The sequence below is a fragment of the Lolium perenne genome, chromosome 4 (genome assembly GCF_019359855.2).
Source record: "Lolium perenne isolate Kyuss_39 chromosome 4, Kyuss_2.0, whole genome shotgun sequence".
NCBI classification, from domain to species: Eukaryota; Viridiplantae; Streptophyta; class Magnoliopsida; order Poales; family Poaceae; genus Lolium; species Lolium perenne.
This window is the reverse complement of record NC_067247.2, coordinates 400,433,997-400,454,632: the sequence shown is the minus strand read 5'-3', so window position 1 is coordinate 400,454,632 and position 20,636 is coordinate 400,433,997.

Sequence of the window (20,636 nt, the reverse complement as noted above, 5' to 3'; positions counted from 1 at the left end):
ACTATGTCCTCAAATTTCTTTGCACCGGAACCAGCATGTTCCCTTCTATCCGGTGGCATGCAGGAGCTTCAGTAAATTTTATTAAAGATGTTTTGTTTCTCCATACATAATTGAAATGGTCGTGTATGCTGCCATCTAATGCTGTTATAGCTACGTATTTTTTAGAACTAGCTATGGAGAATGTTCTGTTCATTGCAGTCATTGAATGTTTGTGTTAGATTAAATATTAATGCAGAAGGTGACATTTGATTTATAAATTACTATATATGCCCAGGTTTGAATAAGATTAATATTAAGATGTAGGAGTATATAAATTGGCTAGCTACTAGACCATGAGAATCTTTAAACCAAGCCCCACATTGTGTAAGTTTAGATAATACAGCCACCACTAGGGAGATATCTACCGGCCATATCATTAGTTTACAGCTTCCATAGTAAACCCCATATTTCTTTGAAGAAAAGTGTAATGCCAGTTAAAAACTAGGTCTAGCTTGTTCCTGTCTCTTTTTTAGCTATCAGTGAAACGGTGATGATCCTTGCCGTATAAGAACAAAGTTACCTGGATAGTCAACTATAGAGGCCAGTCCAAGAGGTGTTTTACATTTTTGCCACGAATGCAGCAGTTCAAAACAAAAATGATACTAATTCCAGCATCGCAAGATGAATTATTGATCGCTTTAGCTATCACCAGACAGCAATAACAAGAGACAATTATGCTCCCAATTTCTGAATTACTCAAGTTTCGATCCTTTGCAAGAACACACCCTGGACACAAGTGAATTATGTTCTTGAATGCAGTACGGAATTAATCTGCTCCCTTGGATATCTCAGACATTTGGCATTGCTAGCTGTTTTAAACTAGTTAACCAGATCAATGAATTTCCGTCCTCTGACTTCTACTGAATTGCAGGCATCAGAGAGTTGCTGCTGAGGAGATCAGGAAGCCATGGAGTAGAGATACGAGAAGTATTTGATGATGGAGCACGACTACATGTCTAGACGTGGAGGGAGGCGGGGCAATTCTGAGATGGAACCTAGCAAGATTTCTATAGACGCGTGAGGTTGAAAAAAGTTTGATGCATTCTGGCGATATCGATCTATTGTGTACGTGAATGACTAGAATGGCAGTTCCTGTGAACTGATGAACATCTTCTCTAAGTATAATGAGTAGCATCCCTTAAATATGTAGTGGATACAAATTGTTGCTATGGCGGAACCTAGCTAGCTTGTGATATTGTTAGTGCATGTCCTAGTAATGCTTTGTACTGTGTTTATCTCAACGAAGTCCTGGTGTCAACTTATATCCAATTGATTCTAAAAAAATAATCCAGTTGGAGGGCTTTGAACCTTTTTTTCTTTTGCTTCTGTCGGTGCAGTCCACAGTGGCGTTTGGATTTTATTCTTTAAGTTGGCACATTGTGAGGAATGAAATAATTGTCGATTGTTTCCCATTCTTTCAAGCAGAGGTATTATCCTCCCACACGAGTACTCCCGTGTTTCCTTACTTAAAAGTTACACAGAATAATGAGAAAAACTTGATGACATTTACACCACTTGCATCTATCTGCTTTTTTTTAGCGGAACTTGTACCCGCCTGCCATGTCAAAGCAATTTCAAAACGAAACTCAACATGTAGGTGGAGAAACAATCACTGGGCCAAATTGATGGCCCAAATAACATTAGGCATTATCCATGGTTAAATTTGTCTCCTTTTCTTTTCATTTCCAGATGGTGCGTTGAATTTGGATTCGATTTACTTCATCTATCCATAAGAGAATGTGGTAATTTTGTGTAAATTTAGACGTGACACTCTTTTAATCTTATCTACAGTTATATCCAAATTTAGACAAATATTCGATATGTTTTTATGATACATGCAAATTTTGATAAAGTTGAGATAATTTCAGAAGGAAGTACATTACCAATTATATTTTATTAATTTTAAAATTTCCTATAGACTGGGAACTGGTAAGAAGTGAAATGCCCAATGGTGAAAGGGGCTTCGAAATGGGACAAACAACACAGCACCGGCTACCCCTACGGAAAAGATGGTCAAAAAGGAAAAAGAGTGGGCAGAGGGCCAGAGCGGTAAGACGCTGCTGTCCGGTTTGGAGCTTATCCATTTCGCGCGGAACCGGCGGCCTCGCTGCAGACCCCCGCGCACGCGAAATTGAACGAATGAACCAGAAGGAAAACGGAACCGAATTAAAGAGAGAGAGAGAGTCGCCAGCCGCCGCGCGCACCACTCTCGGCTGGCTGACCCGGTCAACAACGGATAATTAAAGAAGCTAGGTACGCGCGACGTGACCACGATCCACCCAAGGGAGCTGCGTGCGCTCCGCTGAGTCGGCAGATTAAAAAGAGAGAGAGGACTCCAGAATCAATGGATTCATCAAACTTATGCACTACTATGGTGGACTTTTTTTTGAATCAAATTCAATGTTCACAATCAGCAAGGGATCAAAAACATTGAAGTAAGTTTAGATTGCAATCACCATACAGGAAAATTAGTCCAATATAGAACTCACACCCTTCTTCCTAAGTGGATTATTCCAAATTGCTAATACATCTGAGAGCAGGCCCGTATGAACCGAAGCACTGAACATGCTGACCAGCAACCACGAAATCATGGCTCCAGTCCAAACCAACCAACAGTATGGAGCCTTGTTTCAGGCAGCACAGTCCACCTTCATAGCAACAGTAATGAACATGTAAAAGAGAGAGAGGGAGTACTGGTGGTGCTCAACTAGAGGTGGTCGGCGGCAGCATCTAGAGGTCGTGGAAGACCCCGACTTTTCGACCGTGGAACGCCGGCAGCTGCTGCTGCTTCCCCACCCCGACAGCAGCAGGTAGCTAGTGGCCTAGTGTAGACGCCGGAACAGCAGCTCCCCTGCCGTGCCGCGCGTGGGTGCTGTTCGGCGCCCGGAGCCGGCGTCGTCGTGGGCCGGCGACGTTGATGCACTGACCGGCCGGTGGGTGGGGTGCTGCTGCATGAGATAGAACGCATGCGTCGTCGATCTGCTGCAGGGGTCGTCCATGAGAGGCTGGGGGCTTTGGGAGTAGAGGAAGGCGGAGGGGACGTGCTAGGGGTAAGGGTGGGCGGCGCCGCCGCCGGCGAGGGAGATGACAGCCGGTGGAGGGGGCTCGCGCGAGAGACGGAAGTCGGAGAGCAAGGGATCTCGAGAGCAGGGAAGGAGGTGCCGGTGGTTGGGGAGAGCGGGGTGAGTGGCCGGCGGCGGAGGGGGTTGGGTACCCAGGATGTTGTTCGGATGGGCGGCTGTGAATGGGTGGCTCCAGGCCATGACGTCGGGAGGTGTGGAGGAGGGGATGCTGGGCGGTGGTCTGCGACGGGAGGGGTGGCCGGAGCTGGCCAGGATCTGCCGGAGATGGTGGGGACAGAGAGGAGAGGTGGTGTGGGTGGGAGGTGAAAGAAACGTGGAAGTGGGCTGGTCTGTCGATGGGCCACGAAATATCTGTCTTTTTTGCAGATATTTCGGACTCGGGAAGGGCCACGAAATATTTGGATGTCTTCCCGCGCGGCAAATCCAATCGTAGTATTTCGGCTGCGGAGTCTCCCGCCTGGTCAATCTAAATTTCCTAAGCGCCAAAGCTAATATTTCGGCTTCGGAGGAGACAGCCGGGAAGCGTTGGATCAATTTAGGATGGACGGTTCATATCATCTCTAGAGGGGTTATCCGTGGGTCGCCAATTCCTCTCTTCTTATTGGCTAACAATGACCATCAGCTCGAAAGACACAAAACGGATGGTCGGCACCGGAGGGGGGGTGGTGAGAACGGGTTGGGTAGCTCTATGTGTGTATATTCATCAATACGGGCGTGTCACAAATTAGTTAATTGCGCGATATCACCATATGCAAGAGAGGACACCTCGTGACAACTTGCCAGATTCTGGGAGACCCGGAAGAAACGAGGGAAGTATGCAAACACCGATCACAAGAACATCCATGAGCTAGCCGCATCGGCATGATCGGAAGACATTCGATGGCCGAGACTACACGATTGTGTTGCAAGCGATGCCGGATAACAGTACACGAACAAGACCATGAGGCACTCAAGCGTTGTCACCATGGTCGAATATCAAGGATACACAGGACGCCTACACAACTTTTTACTCTACTTCGATACAAGCTAGATGGATTGACACTCCGCAGGATTTGAACCTACGGCAGCAGGTTTTGGAGACTCGCGATCTACCGAACTAAACTAAGAGCGCTTTTATTCATTTAAGTACAATTTTTTTATTTGTAACATATCTCACATACCTAAAGTCTCCACAAATCAAGTTATAACCACTTTACTCTTATCGGCTTCTTTTCTACTGGCCATAAAGAAGTAATGGCGTAATAGGTAGGGATGAAACGATCTAAACATGTGACATATTTTGTGGCCAAAACAAACACGCTACCATGAGGCACTATGAACATAGCCTAGCTACCTTGGGGCCAGAGCCCAAGGGATGGAGGGAATGTAACTGATGCATTTACGAAGGTACAACGACATCACATGGCTCCACCACTGCATGATCAAGTGAGACTCGAAAAAGAGGGGCTAGCTAGACCCATACTGAACTCATAAGGGTGCCTTTGGCAGCCGAATCCTAGCCCCCCCCCATAGTCGTCTCCCCCTCGATGTGTCTCGGCGGCGTTGGTAGAAGTCATGTCAATATACCATATGGAATACATGGTGAATTGGTTGTTAACCACTATAAGTTAGAATCTTCATGCGGTATAGTCATGTTTGTGAAGCCGGTTTTACTTAAAAGTTGTGTATTGGATTTACATTTTTGTACCACCTTTACACTCCCATAGTATGGTCGAATGCAAAAGAGTAAGGGTTTCGACCTTTCTTCGTGTGATTTCACGAGTCCCCTGTCCGGTAGCAGCCACGATGTCTCCCCGCTATCATTTCATTGAAGGTGGTGATTCCATGTGAATTTGCACTTTATTTGTGTTCTAATAGGTCACATAAACATGAAAACCCCCCAAAGTGGCAAATTTCATAGAAAACTAGGTCGGTGCCCATGAAATGGTAGTTATCCACTATAAGTAAGGATCTTCATGCGGTATAATCATGTTTGTGAAGGAGTTTTACCTTAAAGTGGTGCAAGGATTTTCCTATATACATCACCCTTACACTCCCATATTATGACCGGCTACAACAGAGTAAGGGGTTTCGACCCTTCTTCGCGTGATTTCATGTGCCCCTGTTCGGGAGGCTCCACGATGTCTCCCCACTATCTTTTCAGCGAAGGTGGTGATTCCATGTGAATTTAAACTTTTTTGTGTTCTAATAGGTCACATAAACATGACCCCCCCCCCCAAGTGGCAAGGGTCAGTGTCCATGAAATGGTAGTTATCCACTGTAAGTAAGGACCTTCATGTGGTATATAATCATGATTGTGAAGCAGTCTTACTTTAAGGTGGTGCATGGATTTTCCTATATACATCACCCTTACACACCCATATTATGACCAACTACAAAAGAGTAAGGGGTTTCGACCCTTCTTCGTGTTATTTCATGTGCCCCTATTCGGGAGGCTCCACGATGTCTCCCCACTATCTTCTCATCGAAGGTGGTGATTCCGTGTGAATTTACACTTTTTGTGTTCTAATAGTTCACATAAACATGAAACCCCCAAAGTGGCAAAGTTCATAGAAAACTGGGTCGGTGCCCATGAAATGGTAGTTATCCACTATAAGTAAGGACCTTCATGCGGTATAATCATGTTTGTGAAGCAGTTTTACTTTAAAGTGGTGCTAGGATTTTCCTATATACATCACCCTTACACTCCCATATTATGACCGACTACAATAGAGTAAGGGGTTTCGACCCTTCTTCGCGTGATTTCATGTGCCCCTGTTCGGGAGGCTCCACGATGTCTCCCCACTATCTTTTCATCGAAGGTGGTGATTCCATGTGAATTTACACTTTTTTGTGTTCTAATAGTTCACATAAACATGAACCCCCACCCCCCCAAGTGGCAAAGTTCATAGAAAACTCGGTCGATGCCCATGAAATTGTAGCTATCCACTATAAGTAAGGACCTTCATGTGGTATAATCATGTTTGTGAAGCATTTATACTTTAAATCGGCCCTTACACTCCCATATTATGACCGACTACAAAAGAGTAAGGGGTTTTGACCCTTATTCGCGTGATTTCATGTGCCCCTGTTCGGAAGGCTCCACGATGTCTCCCGCTATCTTTTCATTGAAGTTGGTCATTCCATGTGAATTTACCCTTTGTTTGTGTTCTAATAGGTCACATTAACATGAAAACCCCCAAAGAGGCAAAGTTCATAGAAAACTGGGTCGGTGCCCATGAAATGGTAGTTATCCACTATAAGTTAGAATCTTCATGCGGTATAGCCATGTTTGTGAAGCGAGTTTTACTTTAAAGTTGTGTATTAGATTTGCATTTTTGTACCACCCTTACATACCCATAGTATGACCGAATGCAAAAGATTAAGGGTTTTCGACCCTTCCTCGTGTGATTTCATGTGTCCCCTATCCAAAGAGCAGCCACGATGACCACCCCACTATCTTTTCATCGAAGGTGGTGATTATATGTGAATTTACGCTTTGTTTGTGTTCTAATAGGTCACGTAAACATGAAAACCCCCCAAAGTGGCAAAGTTCATAGAAAACTGGGTCGGTGCCCATGAAATGGTAGTTATCCACTATAAGTTAGAATCTTCGTGTGATATAGTCATGTTTGTGAAGCCAGTTTTACTTTAAAGTTGTGTATTGGATTTACATTTTTGTACCACCCTTACATACCCATAGTATGGCCGAATGCAAAAGAGTAAGGGTTTTCGACCCTTCTTCGTGTGATTTCATGCGCCCCCTATCCGATAGCAGCCACGATGTCCACCACATAGATTTTCATCGAATGTGGTGATTCCATGTAAATTTACACTTTTTGTGTTCTATTAGGTCACATAAATATGAAAAGCCCCAAAAGTGGCAAAGTTCTTAGAAAATTGAATAAGACTAATATGTTACATTGATTTTGTCTCGCAAAATAAACACTATATAGCTTCGGTTGGACCCCCATGCAAAATGGCAAGAACATTTTTGCCCATTCTCACGCGATATCATGGGAAACCCTCCTAAGTGGGCCCACAGGTATCTACCCCTAGCTTTTCATGGAATAAATTGGGAATTAAAAGTTATGTTAAGGATTTTCCTCTTTAAACCACATTTATTTACAATATCATTTCACAACGTAAACGAGTAAGGGTTTCCCATGATTCATCGCACAATTTCATCGAAGGAAATCTAGGGAAAGATGTCGTGGGGACCACCGAAGGGGATGACGAATGATAGTGAAGGAGGCACTATTATGAAAGAGCCTATAGCTGCACGTGTACCACCGACGCACCAAACAAGTGGTGCGACAACGCTATTTACCGCCGGTGTAGCACTTATTCGATGCGCTGGTGATAACATGACACTACCAGCGTACCTAAAAACGTCCTACCCAGCAATATATGAGTATACGGGTGCGTGTCAGTACCACCGGTGTTCCCTAAAACGACCCGTCGACACTATTGGGCTGTAAAAAATATTTGACCCAACCCTCCTGTCCTCCACTCGTACGGTGTTCAGCCCATGAACGCACACCAACACACGCTCAACGCACAACGCGGACACACCCCACCCACCCAATCCTGCAGACGACCACCACGGGAATCCCTCCCAACTGGTCGCGTTGATGCGCCTCGTGACCGTTTTGCTGCTTTGTGCTGCGGAGGGCCCCATCATGTCGCCGTTGCTCCTCCTCGGCAATGGCGAGGTACACCAAATCCACTATATATGTGCCAAGTCCACGGACGCACCCCTCCTCGCATCTGCCGCGGGAAGGCGTCCTCCTTGTATCGAGGAGCGACGCGGGTCTAGATCAAGGTAGCGGGATCAGATGCAACACACGCCTCTTCCAGGTGCGGCCACCATCGAGGCGCAACTCAGCGACCCTACAACAGCGTGCTCTAGCATGTCAGTGCTCCATCATGCTTGTTGTTGTTGCTTCCGGCGGCGACCGTAGCGGCGCGACTCGAGAGGAGCGATGGGAAGAGGCGCATGTGCAGGAGAACCGGTGGAGGACACGCACCATGACAGGGGGTACGACTCGCGCTTCGATGGCCCAAGGGCAACGGCGAGAACGCCTCTGATGGCGCACCGGGAGGTAGCGCCGACCGACGCAAAGCCGACGTTGAGCCTTCTAAGGACCCAATTGCTTTTAGAGTTGTTTCTTTAGGGGCCTAGTTGGAAAGTTGTAGTACAAGTTTAAATAAAATTAAATAGGACACGCAAAGAGACGAGGTTTTTTAATCTTAAACTAAAATAACGACGGCGCACTACCTCTGCACCAGGGATATCTATCAATTATCGATGGCGGACCGACTCGTTATGCCGGCGGTAACTGGTTACCACCGGACTGTTATCGTGGCATACGCTAGTGCGTCGGCGGTACCTAAAATAGGTACACCTTCGGTAGCCTATTTAGCGAGGAGGGGAGTGCAGGTATCGATCGTGGCAAGGTTATGCACCTTGCAAGTTTCCCTGGGGAGACACGTGGCCCGGTACAATCCTATACCAGCTTTAGTAACTGACATACTAATGACTATGATATGTATTATGAGATACTAATTAATAACTACCAGTGGAAAAATTATGGAATTTACGGAAGAAATATATATGTCTTATTTAGGAGGGAGCCACTATCTACTAACATAAGATTAAGATCTATATAAACGGATATGCATCTATATTGTAGGCAAGATAAATAAGAAAACCCGCTAAAATGGGTCTGCGTCTCCTAGGGTCAGTAGGTGGTTGGTCGATAGTGGACGCGCATATGCCATCCTTGGTTGGAATCAACTGCTTGATAGTAGTTTTGTTCGTAAAAATTTCGAGCTTGAAATTTGTGTAACTTAGTTAGGATGGTCAAATATCGAGATATCCATTATTTGCCAATAAATGTATTGTTCGGACCCCTCGAGTAAAAAATAGCGACCGAAAAAATAAGCCCAATCAACACTCAATGTGGAAAAAGTAGATTTTTTTTAATTTAACATGTTTAGATCAATTTACTTGTCACCCGTTTGGATCCTTAGATAAATTAGCTAACTTATCATGGATTAGTACGTAGATGTGGCTAACTTCCATAGTCCACCAGAACCACGAGATAGGAGGGAGTGCCCATTAAGGTGATTAAGCTTTTTTTTTGCGAAAAGGAGCAAATACTATTAAACCATAGTTCTTACGTAAAGATCCGTAACAAAGATAAAAAATACAACTGAGTCCTCCTGGATCCCGTCTTCGTCAACGGCGAACAAGACGTGCCGATGGCGCGCCGCCGCTACACCTCCCTTCAAGCCTTGGATCGGAGGTGCCCCTCAGCGGTCGGGAAGTCGTCGATCCTCGACTCCGGAGAGCCTCCACCTTGCTCCGTCGACTCAGACGCCATGGTCAAAAGTAGCCGCACCTTGAGCTTCTACACACTGCCGGATCCGCCGCACCTCGGCCTCCGGTGAGGGGAAGCCACGCACCGCAGGTCCGGAGAGCCGCGGCCGTGGGGAGGACGGACGATCCACAGCGGAGCTCCACCGAAGCCCACCGCGAAAGGGGAAGATCGCCGCACCAAAAAGCTACTCCGACTTCGCCGCCGCCTCCTCGGCGCCGCCGGCTGGCCACCTACTCAAGTCTACACTATGTACACGGCGAGATCCGGGGTTCCCCCACCCTCCCGCCGCCGCAGCGGCCGGCGGAGGGAGAGGGAACCGGCGGATCGACGCCGGCGAGGTGGCTCGACTAGAAGGTTTCAGAAATCGCTTCTCTGCACTGTGCGGGAGAGAAGAGACGTCCAGGGTCGTCTTTTCATTAAGGTGATTAAGCTATAGCTAAAGATCGATGACACAGTCCATTGTTCGAGCTCTCACTTGTCTTCAGACACGGGTCAACTACTCAACTATCCAAACTAGCTAGCAAGGATAGAACCCAATTAATCACGCGAACAGTTGTGAACATGCTGCCGGCCCACTATACATGTGCCGGCCCCTTCGCCAAGGGCGCGAATTGGGTGCGCCGGCGCCTCGCGGAACGACGGTTTGCGCGGGTGGGGGCGCCTTGTCAGCGAGAGGATGCGGCGGTTCGCATCGGAAACAACGCGGGGAGGTTGGTCATCGGCGTTAATGGCCTCACGCGCGGAAACCCAAACGGCGAGGGCGGCGAATGGCCACGCGGCATCCACCTACCTTACCCACACGCCTTCAATGCGCGTCCGCCGCCTCCCTTAAAACCCCACCGGCGCGCACTTCTCACTTTCCCCCGCCGTCCAACCCTAGCCGCCGCCGTCAACCTCCGCGCGAACCTCCCACGCACCCCGCCGACGCGATGGCGCACAACGACCAGGCCGGCGGCGGCAGCGGCGGCGGCGTGCTCCGCTCGACGCAGTTAACCTTCGATGAGGCCGACTTACTGTACTGGCACCGCATCCCCGTGCCAGTACAGTACAAGTTGCCGCACGGCTGGCACGTCTCCAACGGCGGCTTCGCCGTGCCACCGCCAGGACCACAGACGCGGGCCCTCGCCAGGGAACGGCGGGCCCAGATGACGCCGGAGGAGAGGAACCTGCCGGGCAACGCCCTCGACAACCCGTCCTGGGCACGGCGCTTCGAAGACGAGCGCGCCGTCGAGCTCGCGCGGACGGACAACCGCTCGGGCGGCCGCTTCAACAACGTCGGCCGCCGTGCTTGGTGGTACGGCCGCTCCGTTGACGACACGCTCCGCCGCACGGCTTCCGTCCGCGCGTCCGAGGGCAACGGGAGCCGCGCATGCGGCGAACATGGCACCGGCGCCGACCCTGCAGAGGGCGCCGGAAAGGACCGCGGTGTCCGGAAGCTCGCACACCGGATCGTCGTCTGCCGTCGCGCGCACGCGCTCGGCCACGCCCGCTCCTCCTTTCGGAGGCGTCGTCATCCGCGACGAGGCGAGGCGCGCGTCCTCTGCTCCGGCTCGTCGGACGACGGGGTCGGGCCGCCACTCCCGCGTCAAGGAGGAGGACGCCTCGCCACCACTTCCGCCGGCGAAGAAGCAATGGTGGGAGAAGGAGGCCGAGGCGCAGGCGACGAGGAGGAGTTCCCCGCCCTACAGCACATTGTCGGCCGCTCCGTCGACGAAGACTACTTTGCAACGAAAAGGAAATGGATATACCTACCTTGGCTTGCATGGAATAAACTATGTCCTCAAATTTGCTGCACCGGAACCAGCATGTTCCCTTCTATCCGGTGGCATGCAGGAGCTTCAGTAAATTTTATTAAAGATGTTTTGTTTCTCCATACATAATTGAAATGGTCGTGTATGCTGCCATCTAATGCTGTTATAGCTACGTATTTTTTAGAACTAGCTATGGAGAATGTTCTGTTCATTGCAGTCATTGAATGTTTGTGTTAGATTAAATATTAATGCAGAAGGTGACATTTGATTTATAAATTACTATATATGCCCAGGTTTGAATAAGATTAATATTAAGATGTAGGAGTATATAAATTGGCTAGCTACTAGACCATGAGAATCTTTAAACCAAGCCCCACATTGTGTAAGTTTAGATAATACAGCCACCACTAGGGAGATATCTACCGGCCATATCATTAGTTTACAGCTTCCATAGTAAACCCCATATTTCTTTGAAGAAAAGTGTAATGCCAGTTAAAAACTAGGTCTAGCTTGTTCCTGTCTCTTTTTTAGCTATCAGTGAAATGGTGATGATCCTTGCCGTATAAGAACAAAGTTACCTGGATAGTCAACTATAGAGGCCAGTCCAAGAGGTGTTTTGCATTTTTGCCACGAATGCAGCAGTTCACAACAAAAATGATACTAATTCCAGATACTGCAAGATGAATTATTGATCGTTTTAGCTATCACCAGACAGCAATAACAAGAGACAATTATGCTCCCAATTTCTGAATTACTCAAGTTTCGATCCTTTGCAGTAACCACACCCTGGACACAAGTGAATTATGTTCTTGAATGCAGGTACGGAATTAATCTGCCTGCCTTGGATATCTGTACATTTGGCATTGCTAGCTGTTTTAAACTAGTTAACCAGATCAATGAATTTCCGTCCTCTGACTTCTACTGAATTGCAGGCATCAGAGAGTTGCTGCTGAGGAGATCAGGAAGCCATGGAGTAGAGATACGAGAAGTATTTGATGATGGAGCACGACTGCATGTCTAGACGTGGAGGGAGGCGGGGCAATTCTGAGATGGAACCTAGCAAGATTTCTGTAGACGCGTGAGGTTGAAAAAAGTTTGATGCATTCTGGCGATATCGATCTATTGTGTACGTGAATGACTAGAATGGCAGTTCCTGTGAACTGATGAACATCTTCTCTAAGTATAATGAGTAGCATCCCTTAAATATGTAGTGGATACAAATTGTTGCTATGGCGGAACCTAGCTAGCTTGTGATATTGTTAGTGCATGTCCTAGTAATGCTTTGTACTGTGTTTATCTCAACGAAGTCCTGGTGTCAACTTATATCCAATTGATTCTAAAAAAATAATCTAGTTGGAGGGCTTTGAACCTTTTTTTCTTTTGCTTCTGTCGGTGCAGTCCACAGTGGCGTTTGGATTTTATTCTTTAAGTTGGCACATTGTGAGGAATGAAATAATTGTCGATTGTTTCCCATTCTTTCAAGCAGAGGTATTATCCTCCCACACGAGTACTCCCGTGTTTCCTTACTTAAAAGTTACACGTAATAATGAGAAAAACTTGATGACATTTACACCACTTGCATCTATCTGCTTTTTTTTAGCGGAACTTGTACCCGCCTGCCATGTCAAAGCAATTTCAAAACGAAACTCAACATGTAGGTGGAGAAACAATCACTGGGCCAAATTGATGGCCCAAATAACATTAGGCATTATCCATGGTTAAATTTGTCTCCTTTTCTTTTCATTTCCAGATGGTGCGTTGAATTTGGATTCGATTTACTTCATCTGTCCATAAGAGAATGTGGTAATTTTGTGTAAATTTAGACGTGACACTCTTTTAATCTTATCTACAGTTATATCCAAATTTAGACAAATATTCGATATGTTTTTATGATACATGCAAATTTTGATAAAGTTGAGATAATTTCAGAAGGAAGTACATTACCAATTATATTTTATTAATTTTCAAATTTCCTATAGACTGGGAACTGGTAAGAAGTGAAATGCCCAATGGTGAAAGGGGCTTCGAAATGGGACAAACAACACAGCACCGGCTACCCCTACGGAAAAGATGGTCAAAAAGGAAAAAGAGTGGGCAGAGGGCCAGAGCGGTAAGACGCTGCTGTCCGGTTTGGAGCTTATCCATTTCGCGCGGAACCGGCGGCCTCGCTGCAGACCCCCGCGCACGCGAAATTGAACGAATGAACCAGAAGGAAAACGGAACCGAATTAAAGAGAGAGAGAGAGTCGCCAGCCGCCGCGCGCACCACTCTCGGCTGGCTGACCCGGTCAACAACGGATAATTAAAGAAGCTAGGTACGCGCGACGTGACCGCGATCCACCCAAGGGAGCTGCGTGCGCTCCGCTGAGTCGGCAGATTAAAAAGAGAGAGAGGACTCCAGAATCAATGGATTCATCAAACTTATGCACTACTATGGTGGACTTTTTTTTGAATCAAATTCAATGTTCACAATCAGCAAGGGATCAAAAACATTGAAGTAAGTTTAGATTGCAATCACCATACAGGAAAATTAGTCCAATCTAGAACTCACACCCTTCTTCCTAAGTGGATTATTCCAAATTGCTAATACATCTGAGAGCAGGCCCGTATGAATCGAAGCACTGAACATGCTGACCAGCAACCACGAAATCGTGGCTCCAGTCCAAACCAACCAACAGTATGGAGCCTTGTTTCAGGCAGCACAGTCCACCTTCATAGCAACAGTAATGAACATGTAAAAGAGAGAGAGGGAGTACTGGTGGTGCTCAACTAGAGGTGGTCGGCGGCAGCATCTAGAGGTCGTGGAAGACCCCGACTTTTCGACCGTGGAACGCCGGCAGCTGCTGCTGCTTCCCCACCCCGACAGCAGCAGGTAGCTAGTGGCCTAGTGTAGACGCCGGAACAGCAGCTCCCCTGCCGTGGCGCGCGTGGGTGCTGTTCGGCGCCCGGAGCCGGCGTCGTCGTGGGCCGGCGACGTTGATGCACTGACCGGCCGGTGGGTGGGGTGCTGCTGCACGAGATAGAACGCATGCGTCGTCGATCTGCTGCAGGGGTCGTCCATGAGAGGCTGGGGGCTTTGGGAGTAGAGGAAGGCGGAGGGGACGTGCTAGGGGTAAGGGTGGGCGGCGCCGGCGCCGCCGCCGGCGAGGGAGATGACAGCCGGTGGAGGGGGCTCGCGCGAGAGACGGAAGTCGGAGAGCAAGGGATCTCGGGAGCAGGGAAGGAGGTGCCGGTGGTTGGGGAGAGCGGGGTGAGTGGCCGGCGGCGGAGGGGGTTGGGTACCCGGGATGTTGTTCGGATGGGCGGCTGTGAATGGGTGGCTCCAGGCCATGACGTCGGGAGGTGTGGAGGAGGGGATGCTGGGCGGTGGTCTGCGACGGGAGGGGTGGCCGGAGCTGGCCAGGATCTGCCGGAGATGGTGGGGACAGAGAGGAGAGGTGGTGTGGGTGGGAGGTGAAAGAAACGTGGAAGTGGGCTGGTCTGTCGATGGGCCACGAAATATCTGTCTTTTTCGCAGATATTTCGGACTCGGGAAGGGCCACGAAATATTTGGATGTCTTCCCGCGCGGCAAATCCAATCGTAGTATTTCGGCTGCGGAGTCTCCCGCCTGGTCAATCTAAATTTCCTAAGCGCCAAAGCTAATATTTCGGCTTCGGAGGAGACAGCCGGGAAGCGTTGGATCAATTTAGGATGGACGGTTCATATCATCTCTAGAGGGGTTATCCGTGGGTCGCCAGTTCCTCTCTTCTTATTGGCTAACAATGACCATCAGCTCGAAAGACACAAAACGGATGGTCGGCACCGGAGGGGGGTGGTGAGAACGGGTTGGGTAGCTCTATGTGTGTATATTCATCAATACGGGCGTGTCACAAATTAGTTAATTGCGCGATATCACCACATGCAAGAGAGGACACCTCGTGACAACTTGCCAGATTCTCGGAGACCCGGAAGAAACCAGGGAAGTATGCAAACACCGAGCACAAGAACATCCATGAGCTAGCCGCATCGGCATGATCGGAAGACATTCGATGGCCGAGACTACACGATTGTGTTGCAAGCGATGCCGGATAACAGTACACGAACAAGACCATGAGGCACTCAAGCGTTGTCACCATGGTCGAATATCAAGGATACACAGGACGCCTACGCAACTTTTTACTCTACTTCGATACAAGATAGATGGATTCACACTCCGCAGGATTTGAACCTACGGCAGCAGGTTTTGGAGACTCGCGATCTACCGAACTAAACTAAGAGCGCTTTTATTCATTTAAGTACAATTTTTTTATTTGTAACATATCTCACATACCTAAAGTCTCCACAAATCAAGTTATAACCACTTTACTCTTATCGGCTTCTTTTCTACTGGCCATAAAGAAGTAATGGCGTAATAGGTAGGGATGAAACTTGCATCTAAACATGTGACATATTTTGTGGCCAAAACAAACACGCTACCATGAGACACTATGAACATAGCCTAGCTACCTTGGGGCCAGAGCCCAAGGGATGGAGGGAATGTAACTGATGCGTTTACGAAGGTACAACGACATCACATGGCTCCACCACTGCATGATCAAGTGAGACTCGAAAAAGAGGGGCTAGCTAGACCCATACTGAACTCATAAGGGTGCCTTTGGCAGCCGAATCCTAGCCCCCCCATAGTCGTCTCCCCCTCGATGTGTCTCGCGGCGTTGGTAGAAGTCATGTCAATATACCATATGGAATACATGGTGAATTGGTTGTTAACCACTATAAGTTAGAATCTTCATGCGGTATAGTCATGTTTGTGAAGCCGGTTTTACTTAAAAGTTGTGTATTGGATTTACATTTTTGTACCACCTTTACACTCCCATAGTATGGTCGAATGCAAAAGAGTAAGGGTTTCGACCTTTCTTCGTGTGATTTCACGAGTCCCCTGTCCGGTAGCAGCCACGATGTCTCCCCGCTATCATTTCATTGAAGGTGGTGATTCCATGTGAATTTGCACTTTATTTGTGTTCTAATAGGTCACATAAACATGAAAACCCCCCAAAGTGGCAAATTTCATAGAAAACTAGGTCGGTGCCCATGAAATGGTAGTTATCCACTATAAGTAAGGATCTTCATGCGGTATAATCATGTTTGTGAAGGAGTTTTACCTTAAAGTGGTGCAAGGATTTTCCTATATACATCACCCTTACACTCCCATATTATGACCGGCTACAACAGAGTAAGGGGTTTCGACCCTTCTTCGCGTGATTTCATGTGCCCCTGTTCGGGAGGCTCCACGATGTCTCCCCACTATCTTTTCATCGAAGGTGGTGATTCCATGTGAATTTAAACTTTTTTGCGTTCTAATAGGTCACATAAACATGACCCCCCCCCAAGTGGCAAGGGTCAGTGTCCATGAAATGGTAGTTATCCACTGTAAGTAAGGACCTTCATGTGGTATATAATCATGATTGTGAAGCAGTCTTACTTTAAGGTGGTGCATGGATTTTCCTATATACATCACCCTTACACACCCATATTATGACCAACTACAAAAAAGTAAGGGGTTTCGACCCTTCTTCGTGTGATTTCATGTGCCCCTATTCGGGAGGCTCCACGATGTCTCCCCACTATCTTCTCATCGAAGGTGGTGATTCCGTGTGAATTTACACTTTTTGTGTTCTAATAGTTCACATAAACATGAAACCCCCAAAGTGGCAAAGTTCATAGAAAACTGGGTCGGTGCCCATGAAATGGTAGTTATCCACTATAAGTAAGGACCTTCATGCGGTATAATCATGTTTGTGAAGCAGTTTTACTTTAAAGTGGTGCTAGGATTTTCCTATATACATCACCCTTACACTCCCATATTATGACCGACTACAATAGAGTAAGGGGTTTCGACCCTTCTTCGCGTGATTTCATGTGCCCCTGTTCGGGAGGCTCCACGATGTCTCCCCACTATCTTTTCATCGAAGGTGGTGATTCCATGTGAATTTACACTTTTTGTGTTCTAATAGTTCACATAAACATGAACCCCCACCCCCCCAAGTGGCAAAGTTCATAGAAAACTCGGTCGATGCCCATGAAATTGTAGCTATCCACTATAAGTAAGGACCTTCATGTGGTATAATCATGTTTGTGAAGCATTTATACTTTAAATCGGCCCTTACACTCCCATATTATGACCGACTACAAAAGAGTAAGGGGTTTTGACCCTTATTCGCGTGATTTCATGTGCCCCTGTTCGGAAGGCTCCACGATGTCTCCCGCTATCTTTTCATTGAAGGTGGTCATTCCATGTGAATTTACACTTTGTTTGTGTTCTAATAGGTCACATTAACATGAAAACCCCCAAAGTGGCAAAGTTCATAGAAAAATGGGTCGGTGCCCATGAAATGGTAGTTATCCACTATAAGTTAGAATCTTCATGCGGTATAGCCATGTTTGTGAAGCGAGTTTTACTTTAAAGTTGTGTATTAGATTTGCATTTTTGTACCACCCTTACATACACATAGTATGACCGAATGCAAAAGATTAAGGGTTTTCGACCCTTCCTCGTGTGATTTCATGTGTCCCCTATCCAAAGAGGCAGCCACGATGACCACCCCACTATCTTTTCATCGAAGGTGGTGATTATATGTGAATTTACGCTTTGTTTGTGTTCTAATAGGTCACGTAAACATGAAAACCCCCCAAAGTGGCAAAGTTCATAGAAAACTGGGTCGGTGCCCATGAAATGGTAGTTATCCACTATAAGTTAGAATCTTCGTGTGGTATAGTCATGTTTGTGAAGCCAGTTTTACTTTAAAGTTGTGTATTGGATTTACATTTTTGTACCACCCTTACATACCCATAGTATGGCCGAATGCAAAAGAGTAAGGGTTTTCGACCCTTCTTCGTGTGATTTCATGCGCCCCCTATCCGATAGCAGCCACGATGTCCACCACATAGATTTTCATCGAATGTGGTGATTCCATGTAAATTTACACTTTTTGTGTTCTATTAGGTCACATAAATATGAAAAGCCCCAAAAGTGGCAAAGTTCTTAGAAAATTGAATAAGACTAATATGTTACATTGATTTTGTCTCGCAAAATAAACACTATATAGCTTCGGTTGGACCCCCATGCAAAATGGCAAGAACATTTTTGCCCATTCTCGCGCGATATCATGGGAAACCCTCCTAAGTGGGCCCACAGGTATCTACCCCTAGCTTTTCATGGAATAAATTGGGAATTAAAAGTTATGTTAAGGATTTTCCTCTTTAAACCACATTTATTTACAATATCATTTCACAACGTAAACGAGTAAGGGTTTCCCATGATTCATCGCACAATTTCATCGAAGGAAATCTAGGGAAAGATGTCGTGGGGACCACCGAAGGGGATGACGAATGATAGTGAAGGAGGCACTATTATGAAAGAGCCTATAGCTGCACGTGTACCACCGACGCACCAAACAAGTGGTGCGACAACGCTATTTACCGCCGGCGTAGCACTTATTCGATGCGCTGGTGATAACATGACACTACCATCGTACCTAAAAACGTCCTACCCAGCAATATATGAGTATACGGGTGCGTGTCAGTACCACCGGTGTTCCCTAAAACGACCCGTCGACACTATTGGGCTGTAAAAAATATTTGACCCAACCCTCCTGTCCTCCACTCGTACGGTGTTCAGCCCATGAACGCACACCAACACACGCTCAACGCACAACGCGGACACACCCCACCCACCCAATCCTGCAGACGACCACCACGGGAATCCCTCCCAACTGGTCGCGTTGATGCGCCTCGTGACCGTTTTGCTGCTTTGTGCTGCGGAGGGCCCCATCATGTCGCCGTTGCTCCTCCTCGGCAATGGCGAGGTACAGCAAATCCACTATATATGTGCCAAGTCCACGGACGCACCCCTCCTCGCATCTGCCGCGGGAAGGCGTCCTCCTTGTATCGAGGAGCGACGCGGGTCTAGATCAAGGTAGCGGGATCAGATGCAACACACGCCTCTTCCAGGTGCGGCCACCATCGAGGCGCAACTCAGCGACCCTACAACAGCGTGCTCTAGCATGTCAGTGCTCCATCATGCTTGTTGTTGTTGCTTCCGGCGGCGACCAGAGCGGCGCGACTCGAGAGGAGCGATGGGAAGAGGCGCATGTGCAGGAGAACCGGTGGAGGACACGCACCATGACAGGGGGTACGACTCGCGCTTCGATGGCCCAAGGGCAACGGCGAGAACGCCTCTGATGGCGCACCGGGAGGTAGCGCCGACCGACGCTAAGCCGACGTTGAGCCTTCTAAGGACCCAATTGCTTTTAGAGTTGTTTCTTTAGGGGCCTAGTTGGAAAGTTGTAGTACAAGTTTAAATAAAATTAAATAGGACACGCAAAGAGACGAGGTTTTTTAATCCTAAACTAAAATAACGACGGCGCACTACCTCTGCACCAGGGATATCTATCAATTATCGATGGCGGACCGACTCGTTATGCCGGCGGTAACTGGTTACCACCAGACTGTTATCGTGGCATACGCTAGTGCGTCGGCGGTACCTAAAATAGGTACACCTTCGGTAGCCTATTTAGCGAGGAGGGGAGTGCAGGTATCGATCGTGGCAAGGTTATGCACCTTGCAAGTTTCCCTGGGGAGACACGTGGCCCGGTACAATCCTATACCAGCTTTAGTAACTGACATACTAATGACTATGATATGTATTATGAGATACTAATTAATAACTACCAGTGGAAAAATTATGGAATTTACGGAAGAAATATATATGTCTTATTTAGGAGGGAGCCACTATCTACTAACATAAGATTAAGATCTATATAAACGGATATGCATCTATATTGTAGGCAAGATAAATAAGAAAACCCGCTAAAATGGGTCTGCGTCTCCTAGGGTCAGTAGGTGGTTGGTCGATAGTGGACGCGCATATGCCATCCTTGGTTGGAATCAACTGCTTGATAGTAGTTTTGTTCGTAAAAATTTCGAGCTTGAAATTTGTGTAACTTAGTTAGGATGGTCAAATATCGAGATATCCATTATTTGCCAATAAATGTATTGTTCGGACCCCTCGAGTAAAAAATAGCGACCGAAAAAATAAGCCCAATCAACACTCAATGTGGAAAAAGTAGATTTTTTTTAATTTAACATGTTTAGATCAATTTACTTGTCACCCGTTTGGATCCTTAGATAAATTAGCTAACTTATCATGGATTAGTACGTAGATGTGGCTAACTTCCATAGTCCACCAGAACCACGAGATAGGAGGGAGTGCCCATTAAGGTGATTAAGCTTTTTTTTGCGAAAAGGAGCAAATACTATTAAACCATAGTTCTTACAGAAAGATCCAGAACAAAGATAAAAAATACAACTGAGTCCTCCTGGATCCCGTCTTCGTCAAGCAGCCCGAACAAGACGTGCCGATG